We start from the raw sequence: 26,240 nt of genomic DNA, 5'->3' as shown, positions 1-26,240 counted from the left end.
ACTGTCTCCGTGGCGCAATTGGCCAGCGCGATCTGCTGTTGACCGAAAGGTTGCAGGTTCGAGCCCACCCGGTGGTGGTGCGGCACTTTTTTTGGGGGGCTGATAGCTTTGAAGATATGTTCTGATGGTATTGAGAGTATAGCAGGACTGTCTCCGTGGCGCAATTTGCTAGCGCGATCGGCTGTTAAGCGAAAGGTTGGAGGTTCGAGCCCTGCCGGGAGTGGTGTGTTGCTTTTTTTTGCGCTGATAACTTTGGAGACATGTTCTCACGGTGGTGAGATCTGAGCACGACTGTCTCCGTGGCGCAATTGGCTAGCCCGTTCGGCTGTTAACCGAAGAATTGGAGGTTTGAGCCCTCCCGGGAGTGGTGTGTTGCTTTTTTCTTTGCGCTGATAGCTTTGAAAATATGTTCGAATGGTGGTGAGAGTGGAGCACGACTCTCTCCGTGGCGCAATTGGCTAGCGCGATCGGCTGTTAACCAAAAGGTTGGAAGTTCGAGCCCACCCGGTGGTGCTGTGGGCTTATTTTTCTATGGGCTGATAGCTTTGAAGATATGTTCTGATGGTGGTGAGAGTGAAGCAGGACTGTCTCCGTGGCGCAATTGGCTAGCGCGATCGACTGTTAACAAAAATGTTTGAGGTTCGAGCCCACCCGGTGGTGGTGCGGCGCTTTTTTTCTTTGGGCTGATAGCTTTGAAGATATGTTCTGATGGTGGTGAGAGTAGAGCAGGACTGTCTCCGTGGCGCAATTGGCTAGCGCGATCGGCTGTTAACCGAAAGCTTGGAGTTTCGAGCCCACCCGGTAGCGGCGCGGCGCTTTTTTTTCTTTGAGCTGATAGCTTTGAAGATATGTTCTGATGGGGGTGAGAGTTGAGCAGGACTGTCTCCGTGGCGCAATTGGCTAGCGCGATCGGCTGTTAACCGAAAGGTTGGAGTTTCGAGCCCACCCGGGGACGGTGTGTCGCTTTTTTTTCTTTGCGCTGATAGCTTTGAAGATATGTTCTGATGGTGGTGAAAGTGGAGCACGACTGTGTCCGTGGCGAGATTGGCTAGCGCGATCGGCTGTTAACAGAAAGGATGGAGGTTCGAGCCCAACCGGGGGTGGTGCGCCGCTTTTTTTCTTTGGGCTGATAGCTTTGAAGATATGTTCTGATGTTAGTGAGAGTGGAGCACGACTGTCTCCATGGCGCAATTGGCGAGCGCGATCGGCTGTTAACCGAAAGGTTGGAGGTTCGAGCCCACCCGGTGGTAGTGCGGCGCTTTTTTTCTTTGGGCTGATAGCTTTGAAGATATGTTCTGATGGTGGTGAGAGTGGAGCTGGACTGTCTCTGTTGCGCAATTGGCTAGCGTGATCGGCTGTTAACCGAAAGCTTGGAGTTTCGAGCCCACTGGGGACGGTGTGTCGCTTTTTTTTGCGCTGATTGCTTTGAAGATATGTTCTGATGGTGGTGAAAGTGGAGCCTCACTGTCTCTGTGGCGCAATTGGCTAGCGCGATCGGCTGTTAGACGAAAGGTTGGAGGTTCGAGCCCACCCGGAGTGGTGCGGCGCTTTTTTTCTTTGGACTGATAGCTTTGAAGATATGTTCTGATGGTGGTGAGAGTATACCAGGACTGTCTCCGTGGCGCAATCGGCTAGCGCGATCGGCTGTTAACCGAGAGGTTGGAGGTTTGAGCCCAACCGGGGACGGTGTGTCGCTTTTTTTTCTTTTCGCTGATAGCTTTGAAGATATGTTCTGATGGTGGTGAGAGTGGAGCACGACTGTCTCTGTGGCGCAATTGGCTAGCGCGATCTGCTGTTGACTGAAAGGTTGGAGGTTTGAGCCCACCTGGTGGTGGTGCGGCGCTTCTTTTTCTTTGGGCTGATAGCTCTGAAGAAATGTCCTGGCGGTGGTGAGAGTGGAGCACGACTGTCTCTGTGGCGCAGTTGGCTAGCGCGATTTGCAGTTAACCGAAAAGTTGGAGGTTCGAGCCCACCCGGTGGTGGTGCGGCACTTTTTTTTCTTTGTGCTGATAGCTTTGAAGATATGTTCTGATGGGGGTGAGAGTATAGCAGGACTGCCTCCGTGGCGCAATTTGCTAGCGCGATCGGCTGTTAAGCGAAAGGTTGGAGGTTCGAGCCCTCCTGGGAGTGGTGTGTTTCTTTTTTCATTGCGCTGATAGCTTTGAAGTTATGTTCTAATGGTGGTGAGAGTGAAGCAGGACTGTCTCCGTGGCGCAATTGGCTAGCGCGGTCGACTGTTAACCGAAAGGTTGGAGGTTCGAGCCCACCCGGTGGTGGTGCGGCGCATTTTTTCTTTGGGCTGATAGCTTTGAAGATATGTTCTGATGGTGGTGAGAGTGGAGCAGAACTGTCTCCGTGGCGCATTTGGCTAGCGCGATCGGCTGTTAACTGAAAGCTTGGAGTTTCGAGCCCACCCGGTAGTGGTGCGGCGCTTTTTTTTCTTTGAGCTGATAGCTTTGAAGATATGTTCTGATGGTGGTGAGAGTAGAGCAGGACTGTCTGCGTGGCGCAATTGGCTAGCGCGATCGGCTGTTAATAAAAATGTTTGAGGTTCGAGCCCACCCGGTGGTGGTGCGGCGCTTTTTTTCTTTGGGCTGATAGCTTTGAAGATATGTTCCGATGGTGGTGAGAGTAGAGCAGGACTGTCTCCGTGGCGCAATTGGCTAGCGCGATCGGCTGTTAACCGAAAGCTTGGAGTTTCGAGCCCACCCGGTAGTGGCGCGGCGCTTTTTTTTCTTTGAGCTGATAGCTTTGGAGATATGTTCTGATGGTGGTGAGAGTGGAGCACGACTGTCTCCGTGGCGCAATTGGCTAGCGCGATCGGCTGTTAACAGAAAGGATGGAGGTTCGAGCGCACCCGGGCGTGGTGCGCCGCTTTTTTTCTTTGGGCTGATAGCTTTGAAGATATGTTCTGATAGTGAGAGTGGAGCACGACTGTCTCCATGGCGCAATTGGCGAGCGTGATCGGGTGTTAACCGAAAGGTTGGAGGTTCGAGCCCACCCGGTAGCGGCGCGGCGCTTTTTTTTTCTTCGAGCTGATAGCTTTGAAGATATGTTCTGATGGTGGTGAGAGTGGAGCAGGACTGTCTCCGTGGCGCAATTGGCTAGCGCGATCGGCTGTTAACCGAAAGGTTGGAGTTTCGAGCCCACTCGGGGACGGTGTGTCGGTTTTTTTTTCTTTGCGCTGATAGCTTTGAAGATATGTTCAGATGGTGGTGAGAGTGGAGCACGACTGTCTCCGTGGCGCAATTGGCTAGCGCGATCGGCTGTTAACAGTAAGGGTGGAGGTTCGAGCCCACCCGGGGATGGTGCGCCGCTTTTTTTCTTTGGGCTGATAGCTTTTAAGATATGTTCTGATGTTAGTGAGAGTGGAGCACGACTGTCTTCGTGGCGCAATTGGCTTGCGCGATCGGCTGTTAACCGAAAGGTTGGAGTTTCGAGCCCACCCGGGGACGGTGTGTCGCTTTTTTTTCTTTGAGCTGATAGCTTTGAAGATATGTTCTGATGGTGGTGACAGTAGAGCAGGACTGCCTCCGTGGCGCAATTGGCTAGCGCGATCGGCTGTTAATCGAAATGTTGGAGTTTCGAGCCCACCCGGGGACGGTGTGTCGCTTTTTTTTCTTTGGGCTGATAGCTTTGAAGATATGTTCTGATGGTGGTGAGAGTATAGCAGGACTGCCTCTGTGGCGCAATTTGCTAGCGCGATCGGCTGTTAAGCGAAAGGTTGGAGGTTCGATCCCTCCTGGGAGTGGTGTGCTGCTTTTTTCTTTGCGCTGATAGCTTTGAAGATATGTTCTAATGGTGGTGAGAATGGAGCACGACTGTCTCCGTGGCCCAATTGGCTAGCGCGATCCGCTGTTAACGTACAGCTTGGAGGTTCGAGCCCACCAGGTGGTGGTGCGGCGCTTTTTTTTCTTTGGGCTGATAGCTCTGAAGAAAGGTTCTGACGGTGATGAGCGTGGAGCACGACTGTCTCCGTGGCGCCATTGGCTAGAGCGATCGGCTATTAACCGAAAGGTTGGAGGTTCGAGCCCACCCGGTGGTGGTGCGGCGCTTTTTTTTCTTTGGGCTGATAGCTCCGAAGAAATGTTCTGACGGTGGTGAGAGTGGAGCACGACTGTCTCCGTGACGCAATTGGCTATCGCGATCGGCTGTTAACAGAAAGGATAAAGGTTCGAGCCCGGCCGGGGTGGTGCGGCGCTTTTTTTTCTTTGGGCTGATAGCTTGAAGATATGTTCTGATGTTGGTGAGAGTGAAGCACGACTGTCTCCATGGCGCAATTGGCGAGCGCGATCGGCTGTTAACCGAAAGGTTGGTGGTTAGAGCCCACCCGGTGGTAGTGCTGCGCTTTTTTTTCTTTTGGCTGATAGCTTTGAAGATATGTTCTGATGGTGGTGAGAGTGGAGCATGACTGTCTCCGTGGCGCAATTGGCTAGAATGATCGGCTGTTAACCGAAAGCTTGGAGTTTCGAGCCCACCCGGGGACGGTGTGTCGCTTTTTTTTCTTTGCGGTGATAGCTTTGAAGATATGTTCTGATGGTGGTGAAAGTGGAGCACGGCTGTCTCCGTGGCGCAATTGGCTAGCGCGATCGGCTGTTAGCCGAAAGGTTGGAGGTTCGAGCCCACCCTGGGGTGGTGCGGCGCTTTTTTTCTTTGGGCTGATAGCTCTGAAGAAATGTTCTGACGGTGGTGAGCGTGGAGCACGACTATCTACGTGGCGCCATTGGCTAGCGCGATCAGCTGTTAACCGAGAGGTTTTAGGTTCGAGCCCACCCGGTGGTGGTGCGGCGCTTTTTTTTCTTTGGGCTGATAGCTCCGAAGAAATGTTCTGACGGTGGTGAGAGTGGAGCACGACTGTCTCCGTGGCGCAATTGGCTAGCGCTATCGGCTGTTAACCGAAAGGTTGGAGGTTCGAGCCCTCCCGGGAGTGGTATGTTGCTTTTTTTTCTTTGGGCTGATAGCTTTAAAGATATGTTCTGATGGTGGTGAGAGTGGAGCAGGACTGTCTCCGTGGCGCAATTGGCTAGCGCGATCGGCTGTTAACTGAAAGCTTGGAGTTTCGAGCCCACCCGGTAGTGGTGCGGCGCTTTTTTTTCTTTGAGCTGATAGCTTTGAAGATATGTTCTGATGGTGGTGACAGTAGAGCAGGACTGTCTCCGTGGCGCGATTGGCTAGCGCGATCGGCTGTTAATCGAAATGTTGGAGTTTCGAGCCCACCCGGGGACGGTGTGTCGCTTTTTTTTCTTTGGGCTGATAGCTTTGAAGATAAGTTCTGATGGTGGTGAGAGTATAGCAGGACTGCCTCCGTGGCGCAATTTGCTAGCGCGATCGGCTGTTAAGCGAAAGGTTGGAGGTTCGATCCCTCCTGGGAGTGGTGTGCTGCTTTTTTCTTTGCGCTGATAGCTTTGAAGATATGTCTTATGGTGGTGAGAGTGGAGCACGACTGTCTCCGTGGCCCAATTGGCTAGCGCGATCCGCTGTTAACGTACAGGTTGGAGGTTCGAGCCCACCAGGTGGTGGTGCGGCGCTTTTTTTTTCTTTGGGCTGATAGCTCTGAAGAAATGTTCTGACGGTGATGAGCGTGGAGCACGACTGTCTCCGTGGCGCCATTGGCTAGAACGATCGGCTGTTAACCGAAAGGTTGGAGGTTCGAGCCCACCCGGTGGTGGTGCGGCGCTTTTTTTTCTTTGGGCTGATAGCTCCGAAGAAATGTTCTGACGGTGGTGAGAGTGGAGCACGACTGTCTCCGTGACGCAATTGGCTATCGCGATCGGCTGTTAACAGAAAGGATAAAGGTTCGAGCCCGGCCGGGGGTGGTGCGGCGCTTTTTTTCTTTGGGCTGATAGCTTGAAGATATGTACTGATGTTGGTGAGAGTGGAGCACGACTGTCTCCATGGTGCAATTGGCGAGCGCGATCGGCTGTTCACCGAAAGGTTGGAGGTTAGAGCCCACCCGGTGGTAGTGCTGCGCTTTTTTTTCTTTGGGCTGATAGCTTTGAAGATATGTTCTGATGGTGGTGAGAGTGGAGCATGACTGTCTCCGTGGCGCAATTGGCTAGAGTGATCGGCTGTTAACCGAAAGCTTGGAGTTTCGAGCCCACCCGGGGACGGTGTGTCGCTTTTTTTTCTTTGCGGTGATAGCTCTGAAGAAATGTTCTGACGGTGGTGAGCGTGGAGCACGACTATCTACGTGGCGCCATTGGCTAGCGCGATCAGCTGTTAACCGAAAGGTTTTAGGTTCGAGCCCATCCGGTGGTGGTGCGGCGCTTTTTTTTCTTTGGGCTGATAGCTCCGAAGAAATGTTCTGACGGTGGTGAGAGTGGAGCACGACTGTCTCCGTGGCCCAATTGGCTAGCGCGATCCGCTGTTAACGTAAAGGTTGGAGGTTCGAGCCCACCAGGTGGTGGTGCGGCGCTTTTTTTTCTTTGGGCTGATAGCTCTGAAGAAATGTTCTGACGGTGGTGAGCGTGGAGCTCGACTATCTACGTGGCGCCATTGGCTAGCGCGATCAGCTGTTAACCGAAAGGTTTTAGGTTCGAGCCCACCCGGTGGTGGTGCGGCGCTTTTTTTTCTTTGGGCTGATAGCTCCGAAGAAATGTTCTGAGGGTGGTGAGAGTATACCAGGACTGTCTCCGTGGCGCAATCGGCTAGCGCGATCGGCTGTTAACCGAGAGGTTGGAGGTTTGAGCCCAACCGGGGACGGTGTGTCGCTTTTTTTTCTTTTCGCTGATAGCTTTGAAGATATGTTCTGATGGTGGTGAGAGTGGAGCACGACTGTCTCTGTGGCGCAATTGGCTAGCGCGATCTGCTGTTGACTGAAAGGTTGGAGGTTTGAGCCCACCTGGTGGTGGTGCGGCGCTTCTTTTTCTTTGGGCTGATAGCTCTGAAGAAATGTCCTGGCGGTGGTGAGAGTGGAGCACGACTGTCTCTGTGGCGCAGTTGGCTAGCGCGATTTGCAGTTAACCGAAAAGTTGGAGGTTCGAGCCCACCCGGTGGTGGTGCGGCACTTTTTTTTCTTTGTGCTGATAGCTTTGAAGATATGTTCTGATGGGGGTGAGAGTATAGCAGGACTGCCTCCGTGGCGCAATTTGCTAGCGCGATCGGCTGTTAAGCGAAAGGTTGGAGGTTCGAGCCCTCCTGGGAGTGGTGTGTTTCTTTTTTCATTGCGCTGATAGCTTTGAAGTTATGTTCTAATGGTGGTGAGAGTGAAGCAGGACTGTCTCCGTGGCGCAATTGGCTAGCGCGGTCGACTGTTAACCGAAAGGTTGGAGGTTCGAGCCCACCCGGTGGTGGTGCGGCGCATTTTTTCTTTGGGCTGATAGCTTTGAAGATATGTTCTGATGGTGGTGAGAGTGGAGCAGAACTGTCTCCGTGGCGCATTTGGCTAGCGCGATCGGCTGTTAACTGAAAGCTTGGAGTTTCGAGCCCACCCGGTAGTGGTGCGGCGCTTTTTTTTCTTTGAGCTGATAGCTTTGAAGATATGTTCTGATGGTGGTGAGAGTAGAGCAGGACTGTCTGCGTGGCGCAATTGGCTAGCGCGATCGGCTGTTAATAAAAATGTTTGAGGTTCGAGCCCACCCGGTGGTGGTGCGGCGCTTTTTTTCTTTGGGCTGACAGCTTTGAAGATATGTTCCGATGGTGGTGAGAGTAGAGCAGGACTGTCTCCGTGGCGCAATTGGCTAGCGCGATCGGCTGTTAACCGAAAGCTTGGAGTTTCGAGCCCACCCGGTAGTGGCGCGGCGCTTTTTTTTCTTTGAGCTGATAGCTTTGGAGATATGTTCTGATGGTGGTGAGAGTGGAGCACGACTGTCTCCGTGGCGCAATTGGCTAGCGCGATCGGCTGTTAACAGAAAGGATGGAGGTTCGAGCGCACCCGGGCGTGGGGCGCCGCTTTTTTTCTTTGGGCTGATAGCTTTGAAGATATGTTCTGATAGTGAGAGTGGAGCACGACTGTCTCCATGGCGCAATTGGCGAGCGTGATCGGGTGTTAACCGAAAGGTTGGAGGTTCGAGCCCACCCGGTAGCGGCGCGGCGCTTTTTTTTTCTTCGAGCTGATAGCTTTGAAGATATGTTCTGATGGTAGTGAGAGTGGAGCAGGACTGTCTCCGTGGCGCAATTGGCTAGCGCGATCGGCTGTTAACCGAAAGGTTGGAGTTTCGAGCCCACTCGGGGACGGTGTGTCGGTTTTTTTTTCTTTGCGCTGATAGCTTTGAAGATATGTTCAGATGGTGGTGAGAGTGGAGCACGACTGTCTCCGTGGCGCAATTGGCTAGCGCGATCGGCTGTTAACAGTAAGGGTGGAGGTTCGAGCCCACCCGGGGGTGGTGCGCCGCTTTTTTTCTTTGGGCTGATAGCTTTTAAGATATGTTCTGATGTTAGTGAGAGTGGAGCACGACTGTCTTCGTGGCGCAATTGGCTTGCGCGATCGGCTGTTAACCGAAAGGTTGGAGTTTCGAGCCCACCCGGGGACGGTGTGTCGCTTTTTTTTCTTTGAGCTGATAGCTTTGAAGATATGTTCTGATGGTGGTGACAGTAGAGCAGGACTGCCTCCGTGGCGCAATTGGCTAGCGCGATCGGCTGTTAATCGAAATGTTGGAGTTTCGAGCCCACCCGGGGACGGTGTGTCGCTTTTTTTTCTTTGGGCTGATAGCTTTGAAGATATGTTCTGATGGTGGTGAGAGTATAGCAGGACTGCCTCTGTGGCGCAATTTGCTAGCGCGATCGGCTGTTAAGCGAAAGGTTGGAGGTTCGATCCCTCCTGGGAGTGGTGTGCTGCTTTTTTCTTTGCGCTGATAGCTTTGAAGATATGTTCTAATGGTGGTGAGAATGGAGCACGACTGTCTCCGTGGCCCAATTGGCTAGCGCGATCCGCTGTTAACGTACAGCTTGGAGGTTCGAGCCCACCAGGTGGTGGTGCGGCGCTTTTTTTTTCTTTGGGCTGATAGCTCTGAAGAAAGGTTCTGACGGTGATGAGCGTGGAGCACGACTGTCTCCGTGGCGCCATTGGCTAGAGCGATCGGCTGTTAACCGAAAGGTTGGAGGTTCGAGCCCACCCGGTGGTGGTGCGGCGCTTTTTTTTCTTTGGGCTGATAGCTCCGAAGAAATGTTCTGACGGTGGTGAGAGTGGAGCACGACTGTCTCCGTGACGCAATTGGCTATCGCGATCGGCTGTTAACAGAAAGGATAAAGGTTCGAGCCCGGCCGGGGTGGTGCGGCGCTTTTTTTTCTTTGGGCTGATAGCTTGAAGATATGTTCTGATGTTGGTGAGAGTGAAGCACGACTGTCTCCATGGCACAATTGGCGAGCGCGATCGGCTGTTAACCGAAAGGTTGGAGGTTAGAGCCCACCCGGTGGTAGTGCTGCGCTTTTTTTTCTTTTGGCTGATAGCTTTGAAGATATGTTCTGATGGTGGTGAGAGTGGAGCATGACTGTCTCCGTGGCGCAATTGGCTAGAGTGATCGGCTGTTAACCGAAAGCTTGGAGTTTCGAGCCCACCCGGGGACGGTGTGTCGCTTTTTTTTCTTTGCGGTGATAGCTTTGAAGATATGTTCTGATGGTGGTGATAGTGGAGCACGGCTGTCTCCGTGGCGCAATTGGCTAGCGCGATCGGCTGTTAGCCGAAAGGTTGGAGGTTCGAGCCCACCCTGGGGTGGTGCGGCGCTTTTTTTCTTTGGGCTGATAGCTTTGAAGATATGTTTTGATGGTGGTGAGAGTATAGCAGGACTGTCTCAGTGACGCAATTGGCTAGCGCGATCGGCTGTTAACCGAGAGGTATGAGGTTTTAGCCCACTCGGGGACGGTGTGTCGCTTTTTTTTTCTTTTCGCTGACAGCTTTGAAAATATGTTCTGATGGTGGTGAGAGTGGAGCACGACTGTCTCCGTGGCGCAATTGGCTAGCGCGATCTGCTGTTGACCGAAAGGTTGCAGGTTCAAGCCCACCCGGTTGTGGTGGGGCGCTTCTTTTTCTTTGGGCTGATAGCTGTGAAGAAACGTTCGGACGGTGGTGAGAGTGGAGCACGACTGTCTTCGTGGCGCAGTTGGCTAGCGCGATTTGCAGTTAACCAAAAAGTTGGAGGTTCGAGCCCACCCGGTGGTGGTGCGGCACTTTTTTTTCTTTGGGCTGATAGCTTTGAAGATATTTTCTGATGGTATTGAGAGTATAGCAGGACTGTCTCCGTGGCGCAATTTGCTAGCGCGATCGGCTGTTAAGCGAAAGGTTGGAGGTTCGAGCCCTCCCAGGAGTGGTGTGTTGCTTTTTTTGCACTGATAACTTTGGAGACATGTTCTCACGGTGGTGAGATCTGAACACGGCTGTCTCCGTGGCGCAATTGGCTAGCCCGTTCGGCTGTTAACCGAAGAATTGGAGGTTTGAGCCCTCCCAGGAGTGGTGTGTTGCTTTTTTCTTTGCGCTGATAGCTTTGAAAATATGTTCGAATGGTGGTGAGAGTGGAGCACGACTCTCTCCGTGGCGTAATTGGCTAGCGCGATCCGCTGTTAACCAAAAGGTTGGAGGTTCGAGCCCACCCGGTGGTGGTGTGGGCTTATTTTTCTATGGGCTGATAGCTTTGAAGATATGTTCTGATGGTGGTGAGAGTGAAGCAGGACTGTCTCTGTGGCGCAATTGGCTAGCGCGATCGACTGTTAACCAAAAGGTTTGAGGTTCGAGCCCACCCGGTGGTGGTGCGGCGCTTTTTTTCTTTGGGCTGATAGCTATGAAGAAATGTCCTGGCGGTGGTGAGAGTGGAGCACGACTGTCTCCGTGGCGCAGTTGGCTAGCGCGATTTGCAGTTAACCGAAAAGCTGGAGGTTCGAGCCCACCCGGTGGTGGTGCGGCACTTTTTTTTCTTTGGGCTGATAGCTTTGAAGATATGTTCTGATGGTGGTGAGAGTATAGCAGGACTGCCTCCGTGGCGCAAATTGCTAGCGCAATCGGCTGTTAAGCGAAAGGTTGGAGGTTCGATCCCTCCTGGGAGTGGTGTGCTGCTTTTTTCTTTGCGCTGATAGCTTTGAAGATATGTTCTAATGGTGGTGAGTGGAGCACGACTGTCTCCGTGGCCCAATTGGCTAGCGCGATCCGCTGTTAACGTAAAGGTTGGAGGTTCGAGCCCACCAGGTGGTGGTGCGGCGCTTTTTTTTCTTTGGGCTGATAGCTCTGAAGAAATGTTCTGACGGTGGTGAGCGTGGAGCACGACTATCTACGTGGTGCCATTGGCTAGCGCGATCAGCTGTTAACCGAAAGGTTTTAGGTTCGAGCCCACCCAGTGGTGGTGCGGCGCTTTTTTTTCTTTGGGCTGATAGCTCCGAAGAAATGTTCTGACGGTGGTGAGAGTGGAGCGCGACTGTCTCCGTGGCGCAATTGGCTAGCGCTATCGGCTGTTAACCGAAAGGTTGGAGGTTCGAGCCCTCCCGGGAGTGGTATGTTGCTTTTTTTTCTTTGGGCTAATAGCTTTAAGATATGTTCTGATGGTGGTGAGAGTGGAGCAGGACTGTCTCCGTGGCGCAATTGGCTAGCGCGATCGGCTGTTAACTGAAAGCTTGGAGTTTCGAGCCCACCCGGGGACGGTGTGTCGCTTTTTTTTCTTTGGGCTGATAGCTTTGAAGATATGTTCTGATGGTGGTGAGAGTAGAGCACGACTCTGTTCGTGGCGCAATTGGCTGGCGCGATCGGCTGTTAAGCGAAAGGCTGGAGGTTCGATCCCTCCTGGGAGTGGTGTGCTGCTTTTTTCTTTGCGCTGATAGCTTTGAAGATATGTTCTAATGGTGGTGAGAGTGGAGCACGACTGTCTCCGTGGCCCAATTGGCTAGCGCGATCCGCTGTTAACGTAAAGGTTGGAGGTTCAAGCCCACCAGGTGGTGGTGCGGCGCTTTTTTTTCTTTGGGCTGATAGCTCTGAAGAAATGTTCTGACGGTGGTGAGCGTGGAGCACGACTATCTACGTGGCGCCATTGGCTAGCGCGATCAGCTGTTAACCGAAAGGTTTTAGGTTCGAGCCCACCCGGTGGTGGTGCGGCGCTTTTTTTTCTTTGGGCTGATAGCTCCGAAGAAATGTTCTGACGGTGGTGAGAGTGGAGCACGACTGTCTCCGTGGCGCAATTGGCTAGCGCTATCGGCTGTTAACCGAAAGGTTGGAGGTTCGAGCCCTCCCGGGAGTGGTATGTTGCTTTTTTTTCTTTGGGCTGATAGCTTTAAAGATATGTTCTGATGGTGGTGAGAGTGGAGCAGGACTGTCTCCGTGGCGCAATTGGCTAGCGCGATCGGCTGTTAACTGAAAGCTTGGAGTTTCGAGCCCACCCGGTAGTGGTGCGGCGCTTTTTTTTCTTTGAGCTGATAGCTTTGAAGATATGTTCTGATGGTGGTGACAGTAGAGCAGGACTGTCTCCGTGGCGCGATTGGCTAGCGCGATCGGCTGTTAATCGAAATGTTGGAGTTTCGAGCCCACCCGGGGACGGTGTGTCGCTTTTTTTTCTTTGGGCTGATAGCTTTGAAGATAAGTTCTGATGGTGGTGAGAGTATAGCAGGACTGCCTCCGTGGCGCAATTTGCTAGCGCGATCGGCTGTTAAGCGAAAGGTTGGAGGTTCGATCCCTCCTGGGAGTGGTGTGCTGCTTTTTTCTTTGCGCTGATAGCTTTGAAGATATGTCTTATGGTGGTGAGAGTGGAGCACGACTGTCTCCGTGGCCCAATTGGCTAGCGCGATCCGCTGTTAACGTACAGGTTGGAGGTTCGAGCCCACCAGGTGGTGGTGCGGCGCTTTTTTTTTCTTTGGGCTGATAGCTCTGAAGAAATGTTCTGACGGTGATGAGCGTGGAGCACGACTGTCTCCGTGGCGCCATTGGCTAGAACGATCGGCTGTTAACCGAAAGGTTGGAGGTTCGAGCCCACCCGGTGGTGGTGCGGCGCTTTTTTTTCTTTGGGCTGATAGCTCCGAAGAAATGTTCTGACGGTGGTGAGAGTGGAGCACGACTGTCTCCGTGACGCAATTGGCTATCGCGATCGGCTGTTAACAGAAAGGATAAAGGTTCGAGCCCGGCCGGGGGTGGTGCGGCGCTTTTTTTCTTTGGGCTGATAGCTTGAAGATATGTACTGATGTTGGTGAGAGTGGAGCACGACTGTCTCCATGGTGCAATTGGCGAGCGCGATCGGCTGTTCACCGAAAGGTTGGAGGTTAGAGCCCACCCGGTGGTAGTGCTGCGCTTTTTTTTCTTTGGGCTGATAGCTTTGAAGATATGTTCTGATGGTGGTGAGAGTGGAGCATGACTGTCTCCGTGGCGCAATTGGCTAGAGTGATCGGCTGTTAACCGAAAGCTTGGAGTTTCGAGCCCACCCGGGGACGGTGTGTCGCTTTTTTTTCTTTGCGGTGATAGCTCTGAAGAAATGTTCTGACGGTGGTGAGCGTGGAGCACGACAATCTACGTGGCGCCATTGGCTAGCGCGATCAGCTGTTAACCGAAAGGTTTTAGGTTCGAGCCCATCCGGTGGTGGTGCGGCGCTTTTTTTTCTTTGGGCTGATAGCTCCGAAGAAATGTTCTGACGGTGGTGAGAGTGGAGCACGACTGTCTCCGTGGCCCAATTGGCTAGCGCGATCCGCTGTTAACGTAAAGGTTGGAGGTTCGAGCCCACCAGGTGGTGGTGCGGCGCTTTTTTTTCTTTGGGCTGATAGCTCTGAAGAAATGTTCTGACGGTGGTGAGCGTGGAGCTCGACTATCTACGTGGCGCCATTGGCTAGCGCGATCAGCTGTTAACCGAAAGGTTTTAGGTTCGAGCCCACCCGGTGGTTGTGCGGCGCTTTTTTTTCTTTGGGCTGATAGCTCCGAAGAAATGTTCTGAGGGTGGTGAGAGTGGAGCAGGACTGTCTCCGTGGCGCAATTGGCTAGCGCAATGGGCTGTTAACTGAAAGCTTGGAGTTTCGAGCCCACCCGGTAGTGGTGCAGCGCTTTTTTTTTCTTTGAGCTGATAGCTTTGAAGATATGTTTTGATGGTGGTGAGAGTAGAGCAGGACTGTCTCCGTGGCGCAATTGGCTAGCGCGATCGGCTGTTAATCGAAATGTTGGAGTTTCGAGCCCACCCGGGGACGGTGTGTCGCTTTTTTTTCTTTGCGCTGCTTGCTTTGAAGATTTGTTCTAATGTTGGTGAGAGTGGAGCACGACTGTCTCCGTGACGCAATTGGCTATCGCGATCGGCTGTTAACAGAAAGGATGGAGGTTCGAGCCGGGCCGGGGGTGGTGCGGCGCTTTTTTTTCTTTGGGCTGATAGCTTGAAGATATGTTCTGATGTTGGTGAAAGTGAAGCATGACTGTCTCCGTGGCGCAATTGGCTAGCGTGATCGGCTGTTAACCGAAAGCTTGGAGTTTCGAGCCCACCCGGGGACGGTGTGTCGCTTTTTTTTCTTTGCGGTGATAGCTTTGAAGATATGTCCTGATGGTGGTGAGAGTGGAGCACGACTGTCTCCGTGGCGCAATTGGCTAGCGCGATCTGCTGTTGACCGAAAGGTTGCAGGTTCGAGCCCACCCGGTGGTGGTGGGGCGCTTCTTTTTCTTTGGGCTGATAGCTTTGAAGATATGTTCTTATGGTATTGAGAGTATAGCAGGACTGTCTCCGTGGCGCAATTTGCTAGCGCGATCAGCTGTTAAGCGAAAGGTTGGAGGTTCGAGCCCTCCCGGGAGTGGTGTGTTGCTTTTTTTTGCGCTGATAACTTTGGAGACATGTTCTCACGGTGGTGAGATCTGAGCACGACTGTCTCCGTGGCGCAATCGGCTAGCCCGTTCGGCTGTTAACCGAAGAATTGGAGGTTTGAGCCCTCCCGGGAGTGGTGTGTTGCTTTTTTCTTTGCGCTGATAGCTTTGAAAATATGTTCGAATGGTGGTGAGATCTGAGCACGACTGTCTCCGTGGCGCAATCGGCTAGCCCGCTCGGCTGTTAACCGAAAGGTTGGAGGTTCGAGCCCACCCGGTGGTGGTGAGGGCTTATTTTTCTATGGGCTGATAGCTTTGAAGATATGTTCTGATGGTGGTGAGAGTGAAGCAGGACTGTCTCCGTGGCGCAATTGGCTAGCGCGATCGACTGTTAACGAAAAGGTTTGAGGTTCGAGCCCGCCCGGTGGTGAGGCGGCGCTTTTTTTCTTTGGGCTGATAGCTTTGAAGATATGTTCTGATGGTTGCTAGAGTGGAGCAGGACTGTCTCCGTGGCGCAATTGGCTAGCGCGTTCGGCCGTTAACCGAAAGGTTGGAGGTTCGAGCACACCCGGTGGTGGTGCTGGCTTTTTTCTATGGGCTGATAGCTTTGAAGATATATTCTGATGGTGGTGAGAGTGAAGCAGGACTGTCTCCGTGGCGCAATTGGCTAGCGCGATCGACTGTTAACCAAAAGGTTGGCGGTGCGATCCCACCAGGTGGTGGTGCGGTGCTTTTTTTGGGGGCTGATAGCTTTGAAGATATTTTCTGATGGTGGTGAGAGTGGAGCAGGACTGTCTCCGTGGCGCAATTGGCTAGCGCGATCGGCTGTTAACTGAAAGCTTGGAGTTTCGAGCCCACCCGGTAGTGGTGCGGCGCTTTTTTTTTCTTTGAGCTGATAGCTTTGAAGATATGTTCTGATAGTGGTGAGAGTAGAGCTGGACTGTCTCCGTTGCGCAATTGGCTAGCGCGATCGGCTGTTAACCAAAAAGTTGGAGTTTCGAGCCCACCCGGGGACGGTGTGTCGCTTTTTTTTCTTTGCGCTGATTGCTTTGAAGATATGTTCTAATGGTGGTGAGAGTGGAGCACGACTGTCTCCGTGACGCAATTGGCTATCGCGATCGGCTGTTAACAGAAAGGATAAAGGTTCGAGCCCGGCCGGGGGTGGTGCGGCGCTTTTTTTTTCTTTGGGCTGATAGCTTGAAGATATGTTCTGATGTTGGTGAGAGTGGAGCACGACTGTCTCCATGGCGCAATTGGCGACCGCGATCGGCTGTTAACCGAAAAGTTGGAGGTTAGAGCCCACCCGGTGGTAGTGCGGCGCTTTTTTTTCTTTGGGCTGATAGCTTTGAAGATATGTTCTTATGGTGGTGAGAGTGGAGCATGACTGTCTCCGTGGCGCAATTGGCTAGAGTGATCGGCTGTTATCCTTTTACTTGCCAATGTTCCAAAATTGGAACATACGAAACCTAATTTTTTGTTTCCTCTCCAATATATCGCATATTAAAATTTTATGTTTACGCATACTCATTGATGCTTGTGAAGAACGTAGCAGTTTTAATTTCTATTATGAACCTGCGGAGAATCAATAGATAAATTTTTTAAAATAGGCATATTTTGCGCTCCTTGACCACCAGATGTTTGTTGCACTATTCCGCAGGAAAAAGTAATGTTGCAGTGAGCAAAGCAGAACTAAAATATCGGCAAATAGTTCGGGATTACGTGGCAATACAATAAAAAAATAACAAAGACAATCTAGTTTTCAGCTTGAGAGCTTTGTGCGGATGTTCCTTTTTTGGAACATTGCCGTTTCACAGTGTCAAACGCAGCGTAGACGAGCGCGAGCGTTTCGCCTTGTTCTTTTTCTTTTTTTGCCTTGTCGATGGCGCCCGCTGGGCGGCGCTTGGCAGAAACTTGAACATTAGCTTTCCTGGGCGTCATTTTGAGTTTTTCAGACACGTGGAAAGAGCAGCATTGAACTACAGTGCCTAGCTGCATCAATCCCTGTGAATGTGAGTAGAAAACTACCTTGCGGCTGGTTTTATTTTTGCAGTACTGTGCTTTACACCGCAATAACTTTCGTGGTAGGTCATGGAACAACGCTTCCTGACTTTGGAGGCAGCAATTGACCTTTTGTTCAGCCTTCCCGATGACGAACGCCAAGGTGCGTCTGTATGCCAATTGCCGCCTGTTGGAGATGGCAATATTACTGACGAGGAGCACGTGATCGAAAACGACTTTTCTGAAGTTGTCCCTGATGATGTTTGTGGGCACGTTGAAGTTATGCAGTGCAGGGATGAAGACGTTGATTCGCCTTCTGCATGTTCGAGTCCTGAGCCACGACAAAAGAAACCAGCGGGGCGGCAATTCACTGCTGGAAAAGGACGGAAAGCTTCAACGAACGCTCGGAAAACAAATACTACAAAGCACTCCCATACACCAGTATGGGGTGACCATGCCACGTTTGACAAAACACTTCCCAGCGAGAGTCCTCCATTATTGCTAGAGGCATTTCCTGATCCTGCAAAACATGAGCCCATTTATGCTGTCAGCAAATTTATTTCTCCGGAGTATCTTGGTTCACTGGCTGAACTAACTGCAAGATACGCACTCCAAAAGAGGGAGGAGGTAGACGTCACAGGAGCGGACATAGGTCAGTTTTTCGGCATCTTACTTTTCAGCTCGTACCACTCTGTTCCGTCTGAGCACTCGTATTGAAGCACTGCAGAAGATCTTTGTGTGTCTAAAGTCGCGACAGTGATGGCCCGCAAAAAGGTTCCGGCAGTTGAAGAGGTTCTTTCATGTTGTTGACAACACTCAGTTGAAAGCAGGGGAAAAATGGGCACACATCAGCCGTTTTACGACGAAATCTCCAAATGTTTCCGCCAGTTTGGAGTGTTCAAAGAAAGGCTCAGCATCGACAAGTCAATGGTGCCCTATTATGGCCACCACTCGTGCAAAATGTTCATTCGCGGTAAACCATTTCGATTCGGGTACAAAATATGGATGATGTGCTCTTCGAAGGGGTACCCCTATGCGATGGAAATATATTGTGAGAAGAAGGAGAAGGACGACAAGACACCTCTCGGGACCAGGGTTGTTAGCAATATGGTATCGGTCCTGGAAGCGCCTGAACATCACGAAGTCTACTTTGACAACTTCTTCACTTCTCACGGCCTCTTGACGAAACTGGCTGACAAGGGGATTCGAGCGACAGGGGCTGTGCGAGATACAAGAACCGGTGGTTGTCCACTGAAGAGCTTGAAAAACATCGAAAAGGAAGAAAGAGGATCTTTCCACTAAAAGTGTGACGGGGCAGTCTGCGCATGCAGGTGGAATGACAATGTTGTCGTCACAGTTTCTTCTAACCACCTCAGCCACAAGCCTGTTGGAAGTGCGAAATGCTCCTCACGACGCTCAAACAAAAAGGTGGACATTCTTCAACCATAATTGATCAGAAAATACAATGAGGGCAGGGGTGGAGTAGATGTGATGGACCGCCTCCTCGGAAGCTATTGACCGAGACTGAGGAGCAAGAAATGGTGGTAAAACCTTTCCAGCAAGGGTTTGAACATGGCTATCGTCGCAGGATGGCTCCTCCACTGCGAGCTTCACAAGGGTAGTGATGCCGCCATGACGCACATCGCCTTTCGGCGGGACGTCACCGTGTCCTTGCTGCAGCTCAAGCAGAAACTCACTTTAAAACCTGGACCCCGGGTTCATCCGAGACATGAGGACAGAAAAACTGATGGCCACTACATCATCTCAACGACTCGGGGAAGGTGCGCGGAATGCAAGAAGAATACAACGAATCAGTGCCAGCAGTGCAAAAAGCGGCTGCACAAGAAAGGCTTTGCCGCTTACCGCGTTTTTTGATTTGCTCACTGTAGTACAGCCAGTAGTATGAAAGAAGAAATTTTCAGAAAGTGTTGTTATAAATATTCATACTTTTCAGAGACATCGTATGACGCTAAATATTATTCTTCGGTTATCCTGAATAAGGAAACCCGACTGATGTTGTTCCAGAAAAAATGTGTGTTTTGCATATGGGAAATGCCAATGTTCCAAAAATGGAACATGCGAAAAAACATGCTTAGTCATTGTGAATGTGGCTGTATTTTTGATCATAGTTAATTTAGAAGGCCAATGCAAATTATCAACATAAATTTTAGTTTTTTTCTTACTGCTTCATAGTGCGGCATTTAAAAGGTTAACCGAGAGGTTGGAGGTTTGAGCCCACCCGGGCACGGTGTGTCGCTTTTTTTTTCTTTTCGCTGACAGCTTTGAAAATATGTTCTGATGGTGGTGAGAGTGGAGCACGACTGTCTCCGTGGCGCAATTGGCTAGCGCGATCTGCTGTTGACCGAAAGGTTGCAGGTTCGAGCCCACCCGGTTGTGGTGGGGTGCTTCTTTTTCTTTGGGCTGATAGCTGTGAAGAAATGTTCGGACGGTGGTGAGAGTGGAGCACGACTGTCTCCGTGGCGCAGTTGGCTAGCGCGATTTGCAGTTAACCAAAAAGTTGGAGGTTCGAGCCCACCCGGTGGTGGTGCGGCACTTTTTTTTCTTTGGGCTGATAGCTTTGAAGATATTTTCTGATGGTGGTGAGAGTGAAGCATGACTGTCTCCGTGGCGCAATTGGCTAGCGTGATCGGCTGTTAACCGAAAGGTTGGAGTTTCGAGCCCACCCGGGGACGGTGTGTCGCTTTTTTTTTCTTTGCGCTGATAGCTTTGAAGATATGTTCTGATGGTGGTGAGAGTGGAGCACGACTCTGTTCGTGGCGCAATTGGCTAGCGCGATCGGCTGTTAACAGAAAGGATGGAGGTTCGAGCCCACCCGGGGGTGGTGCGCCGCTTTTTTTTCTTTGGGCTGATAGCGTTGAAGATATGTTCTGATGGTGGTGAGAGTGAAGCAGGACTGTCTCCGTGGCGCAATTTGCTAGCGCGATCGGCTGTTAAGCGAAGGGTTGGAGGTTCGAGCCCTTCCGGGAGTGGTGTGTTGCTTTTTTTTTGCACTGATAACTTTGGAGACATGTTCTCACGGTGGTGAGATCTGAGCACGGCTGTCTCCGTGGCGCAATTGGCTAGCCCGTTCGGCTGTTAACCGAAGAATTGGAGGTTTGAGCCCTCCCAGGAGTGGTGTGTTGCTTTTTTCTTTGCGCTGATAGCTTTGAAGATATGTTCTGATGGTGGTGAGAGTGAAGCAGGACTGTCTCCGTGGCGCAATTGGCTAGCGTGATCGGCTGTTAACCGAAAGGTTTGAGGTTCGAGCCCACCCGGTGGTGGTGCGGCGGTTTTTTTCTTTGGGCTGATAGCTTTGAAGATATGTTCTGATGATGGTGAGAGTAGAGCAGGACTGTCTCCGTGGCGCAATTGACTAGCGCGATCGGCTGTTAACCGAAAGCTTGGGGTTTCGAGCCCACCCGGTAGTATCGCGGCGCTTTTTTTTCTTTGAGCGGATAGCTTTGAAGATATGTTCTGATGGTGGTGAAAGTAGAGCCTCACTGTCTCCGTGGCGCAATTAGCTAGCGCGATCGGCTGTTAACCGAAATTTTGGAGTTTCGAGCCCACCCGGGGACGGTGTGTCGCTTTTTTTTCTTTGCGCTGATTGCTTTGAAGATTTGTTCTAATGGTGGTGAGAGTGGAGCACGACTGTCTCCGTGACGCAATTGGCTATCGCGATCGGCTGTTAACAGAAAGGATGGAGGTTCGAGCCCGGCCGGGGGTGGTGCGGCGCTTTTTTTTCTTTGGGCTGATAGCTTGAAGATATGTTCTGATGTTGGCGAGAGTGGAGCACGACTGTCTCCATGGCGCAATTGGCGAGCGCGATCGGCTGTTAACCGAAAGGTTGGAGGTTAGAGCCCACCCGGTGGTAGTGCGGCGCTTTTTTTTCTTTGGGCTGATACCTTTGAAGATATGTTCTGATGGTGGTGAGAGTGAAGCATGACTGTCTCCGTGGCGCAATTGGCTAGCGTGATCGGCTGTTAACCGAAAGGTTGGAGTTTCGAGCCCACCCGGGGACGGTGTGTCGCTTTTTTTTTCTTTGCGCTGATAGCTTTGAAGATATGTTCTGATGGTGGTGAGAGTGGAGCACGACTCTGTTCGTGGCGCAATTGGCTAGCGCGATCGGCTGTTAACAGAAAGGATGGAGGTTCGAGCCCACCCGGGGGTGGTGCGCCGCTTTTGTTTCTTTGGGCTGATAGCGTTGAAGATATGTTCTGATGTTAGTGAGAGTGGAGCACGACTGTCTCCATGGCGCAATTGGCGAGCGTGATCGGCTGTTAACCGAAAGGTTGGAGGTTCGAGCCCACCCGGTGGTAGTGCGGCGCTTTTTTTTCTTTGGGCTGATAGCTTTGAAGATATGTTCTGATGGTGGTGAGAGTGGAGAAGGACTGTCTCCGTTGCGCAATTGGCTAGCGTGATCGGCTGTTAACCGAAAGCTTGGAGTTTCGAGCCCACTGGGGCGGTGTGTCGTTTTTTTTTGCGCTGAAAGCTTTGAAGATATGTTCTGATAGTGGTGAAAGTGGAGCCTCACTGTCTCCGTGGCGCAATTGGCTAGCGCGATCGGCTGTTAGACGAAAGGTTGGAGGGTCGAGCCCACCCGGAGTGGTGCAGCGCTTTTTTTCTTTGGACTGATAGCTTTGAAGATATGTTCTGAGGGTGGTGAGAGTATAGCAGGACTGTCTCCGTGGCGCAATTGGCTAGCGCGATCGGCTGTTAACCGAGAGGTTGGAGGTTTGAGCCCACCCGGGGACGGTGTGTCACTTTTTTTTTCATTTCGCTGATAGCTTTGAAGATATGTCCTGATGGTGGTGAGAGTGGAGCACGACTGTCTGCGTGGCGCAGTTGGCTAACGCGGTTTGCAGTTAACCGAAAAGTTGGAGGTTTGAGCCCACCCGGTGGTGGTGCGGCACTTTTTTTTCTTTCGGCTGATTGCTTTGAAGATATGTTCTGATGGTGGTGAGAGTATAGCAGGACTGCCTCCGTGGCGCAATTTGCTAGCGCGATCGGCTGTTAAGCAAAAGGTTGGAGGTTCGAGCCCTCCTGGGAGTGGTGTGTTGCTTTTTTCTTTGCGCTGATAACTTTAGAGACATGTCACGGTGGTGAGAGTGGAGCACGACTGTCTCCGTGGCCCAATTGGCTAGCGCGATCCGCTGTTAACGTAAAGGTTGGAGGTTCGAGCCCACCAGGTGGTGGTCTGGCGCTTTTTTTTCTTTGGGCTGATATCTCTGAAGAAATGTTCTGACGGTGGTGAGCGTGGAGCACGACTGTCTCCGTGGCACCATTGGCTAGCGCGATCGGCTGTTAACCGAAAGGTTGGAGGTTCGAGCCCACCCGGTGGTGGCTCGGCGCTTTTTTTTCTTTGGGCTGATAGCTCCGAAGAAATGTTCTGACGGTGGTGAGAGTGGAGCACGACTGTCTCCGTGGCGCAATTGGCTAGCGCTATCGGCTGTTAACCGAAAGGTTGGAGGTTCGAGTCCTCCCGGGAGTGGTGTGTTGCTTTTTTTTCTTTGGGCTGATAGCTTTAAAGATATGTTCTGATGGTGGTGAGAGTGAAGCAGGACTGTCTCCGTGGCGCAATTGGCTAGCGCGATCGACTGTTAACCGAAAGGTTGGAGGTTCGAGCCCACCCGGTTGTGGTGCGGCGCTTTTTTTCTTTGAGCTGATAGCTTTGAAGATATATTCTGACGGTGGTAAGAGTAGAGCAGGACTGTCTCCGTGGCGCAATTTGCTAGCGCGATCGGCTGTTAACCGAAAAGTTGGAGTTTCTAGCCCACCCGGGGACAGTGTGTCGCTTTTTTTTTCTTTGCGCTGATTGCTTTGAAGATATGTTCTGATGGTGGTGATAGTGGAGCACGACTGTGTCCGTGGCGCAATTGGCTAGCGCGATCTGCTGTTGACCGATTGGTTGGAGGTTCGTGCTCACCCGGTGGTTGTGTGGCGCTTCTTTTTCTTTGGGCTGATAGCGGTGAAGAAATGTTTTGACGGTGGTGAGAGTGGAGCACGACTGTCTCCGTGGCGCAGTTGGCTAGCGCGATTTGCAGTTAACCGAAAAGTTGGAGGTTCTAGCCCACCCGGTGGTTCGGCAGTTTTTTTTCTTTGCGCTGATAGCTTTGAAGATATGTTGTGATGGTGGTGAGAGTGGAGCAGGACTGTCTCCGTTGCGCGATTGGCTAGCGTGATCGGCTGTTAACCGAAAGCTTGGAGTTTCGAGCCCACTGGGGACGGTGTGTCGCTTTTTTTTCTTTTCGCTGATAGCTTTAAAGATATGTTCTGATGGTTGTGAGAGTTGAGCACGACTGTCTCTGTGGCGCAATTGGCTAGCGCGATCTGCTGTTGACTGAAAGGTTGGAGGTTCGAGCCCACCTGGTGGTGGTGCGGCGCTTCTTTTTCTTTGGGCTGATAGCTCTGAAGAAATGTCCTGGTGGTGGTGAGAGTTGAGCACGACTGTCTCCGTGACGCAGTTGGCTAGCGCGATTTGCAGTTAACCGAAAAGTTGGAGGTTCGAGCCCACCCGGTGGTGGTGCGGCACTTTTTTTTCTTTGGGCTGATAGCTTTGAAGATATGTTCTGATGGTGGTGAGAGTATAGCAGGACTGCCTCCGTGGCGCAATTTGCTATCGCAATCGGCTGTTAAGCGAAAGGTTGGAGGCTTGAGCCCTCCCGGGAGTGGTGTGTTGCTTTTTTCTTTGCGCTGATAGCTTTGAAGATATGTTCTAATGGTGGTGAGAGTGGAGCACGACTGTCTCCGTGGCCCAATTGGCTAGCGCGATCCGCTGTTAACGTAAAGGTTGGAGGTTCGAGCCCACCAGGTGGTGGTGCGGCGCTTTTTTTTTCTTCGGGCTGATAGCTCTGAAGAAATGTTTTGACGGTGGTGAGCGTGGAGCACGACTGTCTCCGTGGCGCCATTGGCTAGCGCGATCGGCTTTTAACCGAAAGGTTGGAGGTTCGAGCCCACCCGGTGGTGGTTCGGCGCTTTTTTTCTTTGGGCTGATAGCTCCGAAGAAATGTTCTTACGGTGGTGAGAGTGGAGCACGACTGTCTCCGTGGCGCGATTGGCTAGCGCTATCGGCTGTTAACCGAAAGGTTGGAGGTTCGAGCCCTCCCGGGAGTGGTGTGTTGCTTTTTTTTCTTTGGGCTGATAGCTTTAGAGATATGTTCTGATGGTGGCTGGAGTGGAGCAGGACTGTCTCCGTGGCGCAATGGGCTAGCGCGTTCGGGCGTTAACCGAAATGTTGGAGGTTCGAGCACACCCGGTGGTGGTGCTGGCTTTTTTCTATAGGCTGATAACTTTGAAGATATGTTCTGATGGTGGTGAGAGTGGAGCAGGACTGTCTCCGTGGCGCAATTGGCTAGCGCGATCGGCTGTTAGCCGAAAGGTTGGAGGCTCGAGCCCACCCGGGGGTGGTGCGGCGCTTTTTTTCTTTGGGCTGATAGCATTGAAGATATGTTCTGATGGTGGTGAGAGTATAGCAGGACTGTCTCCGTGACGCAATTGGCTAGCGCGATCGGCTGTTAACCGAGAGGTTGGAGGTTTGAGCCCACCCGGGGACGGTGTGTCGCTTTTTTTTCTTTTCGTTGACAGCTTTGAAAATATGTTCTGATGGTGGTGAGAGTGGAGCACGACTGTCTCCGTGGCGCAATTGGCTAGCGCGATCTGCTGTTGACCGAAAGGTTGCAGGTTCGAGCCCACCCGGTGGTGGTGGGGCGCTTCTTTTTCTTTGGGCTGATAGCTGTGAAGAAATGTTCGTACGGTGGTGAGAGTGGAGCACGACTGTCTCCGTGGCGCAGTTGGCTAGCGCGATTTGCAGTTAACCAAAAAGTTGGAGGTTCGAGCCCACCTGGTGGTGGTGCGGCACTTTTTTTCTTTAGGCTGATAGCTTTGAAGATATGTTCTGATGGTATTGAGTGTATAGCAGGACTGTTTCCGTGGCGCAATTTGCTAGCGCGATCGGCTGTTAAGCGAAAGGTTGGAGGTTCGAGCCCTCCCGGGAGTGGTGTGTTGCTTTTTTTTGCGCTGATAACTTTGGAGACATGTTCTCACGGTGGTGAGACCTGAGCACGACTGTCTCCGTGGCGCAATTGGCTAGCGCGATCGGCTGTTAACCAAAAGGTTGGAGGTTCGAGCCCACCCGGTGGTGGTGAGGGCTTATTTTTCTGAGGGCTGAAAACTTTCAAGATATGTTCTTATGGTGGTGAGAGTGAAGCAGGACTGTCTCCGTGGCGCAATTGGCTAACGCGATCGACTGTTAACGAAAAGGTTAGAGGTTCGAGCCCACCCGGTGGTGGGGCGGCGCTATTTTCTTTGGGCTGATAGCTTTGAAGATATGTTCTGATGGTGGTGAGAGTAGAGCAGGACTGTCTCCGTGGCACAATTGGCTAGCGCGATCGGCTGTTAACCGAAAGCTTGGAGTTTCGAGCCCACCCGGTAGTATCGCGGCGCTTTTTTTTTGAGCTGATAGCTTTGAAGATATGTTCTGATGGTGGTGTGAGTGGAGCAGGACAGTCTCCGTGGCGCAATTGGCTAGCGCGATCGGCTGTTAACCGAAAGGTTGGAGTTTCGAGCCCACCCGGGGACGGTGTGTCGCTTTTTTTTTCTTTGCGCTGATAGCTTTGAAGATATGTTCTGATGGTGGTGAGAGTGGAGCACGACTCTGTTCGTGGCGCAATTGGCTAGCGCGATCGGCTGTTAACAGAAAGGATGGAGGTTCGAGCCCACCCGGGGGTGGTGCGCCGCTTTTTTTCTTTGGGCTGATAGGGTTGAAGATATGTTCTGATGTTAGTGAGAGTGGAGCACGACTGTCTCCATGGCGCAATTGGCGAGCGTGATCGGCTGTTAACCGAAACGTTGGAGGTTCGAGCCCACCCGGTGGTAGTGCGGCGCTTTTTTTTCTTTGGGCTGATAGCTTTGAAGATATGTTCTGATGGTGGTGAGAGTGGAGGACTGTCTCCGTTGCGCAATTGGCTAGCGTGATCGGCTGTTAACCGAAAGCTTGGAGTTTCGAGCCCACTGGGGCGGTGTGTCGTTTTTTTTGCGCTAAAAGCTTTGAAGATATGTTCTGATAGTGGTGAAAGTGGAGCCTCACTGTCTCCGTGGCGCAATTGGCTAGCGCGATCGGCTGTTAGACGAAAGGTTGGAGGTTCGAGCCCACCCGGAATGGTGCAGCGCTTTTTTTCTTTGGACTGATAGCTTTGAAGATATGTTCTGAGGGTGGTGAGAGTATAGCAGGACTGTCTCCGTGGCGCAATTGGCAAGCGCGATCGGCTGTTAACCGAGAGGTTGGAGGTTTGAGCCCACCCGGGGACGGTGTGTCACTTTTTTTTTCATTTCGCTGATAGCTTTGAAGATATGTCCTGATGGTGGTGAGAGTGGAGCACGACTGTCTGCGTGGCGCAGTTGGCTAACGCGGTTTGCAGTTAACCGAAAAGTTGGAGGTTTGAGCCCACCCGGTGGTGGTGCGGCACTTTTTTTTCTTTCGGCTGATAGCTTTGAAGATATGTTCTGATGGTGGTGAGAGTATAGCAGGACTGCCTCCGTGGCGCAATTTGCTAGCGCGATCGGCTGTTAAGCGAAA

At 51.9% G+C, this 26,240-nt stretch overlaps 2 non-coding genes across 2 annotated transcripts; both read left to right on the top strand.

The window, feature by feature from the left end:
* Positions 1 to 21,347: 21,347 nt before the first annotated feature.
* TRNAN-GUU (transfer RNA asparagine (anticodon GUU)) lies at positions 21,348 to 21,421 on the top strand. Its single transcript has one exon. It is a non-coding gene; the product is annotated as a tRNA-Asn (tRNA).
* A 4,477-nt stretch (positions 21,422 to 25,898) lies between these two features.
* On the top strand, positions 25,899 to 25,972 carry TRNAN-GUU (transfer RNA asparagine (anticodon GUU)). Its single transcript has one exon. It is a non-coding gene; the product is annotated as a tRNA-Asn (tRNA).
* Positions 25,973 to 26,240: the final 268 nt, after the last annotated feature.

The sequence above is a fragment of the Rhipicephalus microplus genome, unplaced genomic scaffold (genome assembly GCF_043290135.1).
Source record: "Rhipicephalus microplus isolate Deutch F79 unplaced genomic scaffold, USDA_Rmic scaffold_26, whole genome shotgun sequence".
NCBI lineage: Eukaryota > Metazoa > Arthropoda > Arachnida > Ixodida > Ixodidae > Rhipicephalus > Rhipicephalus microplus.
This window is presented reverse-complemented; position numbering and strand designations above follow the sequence as displayed.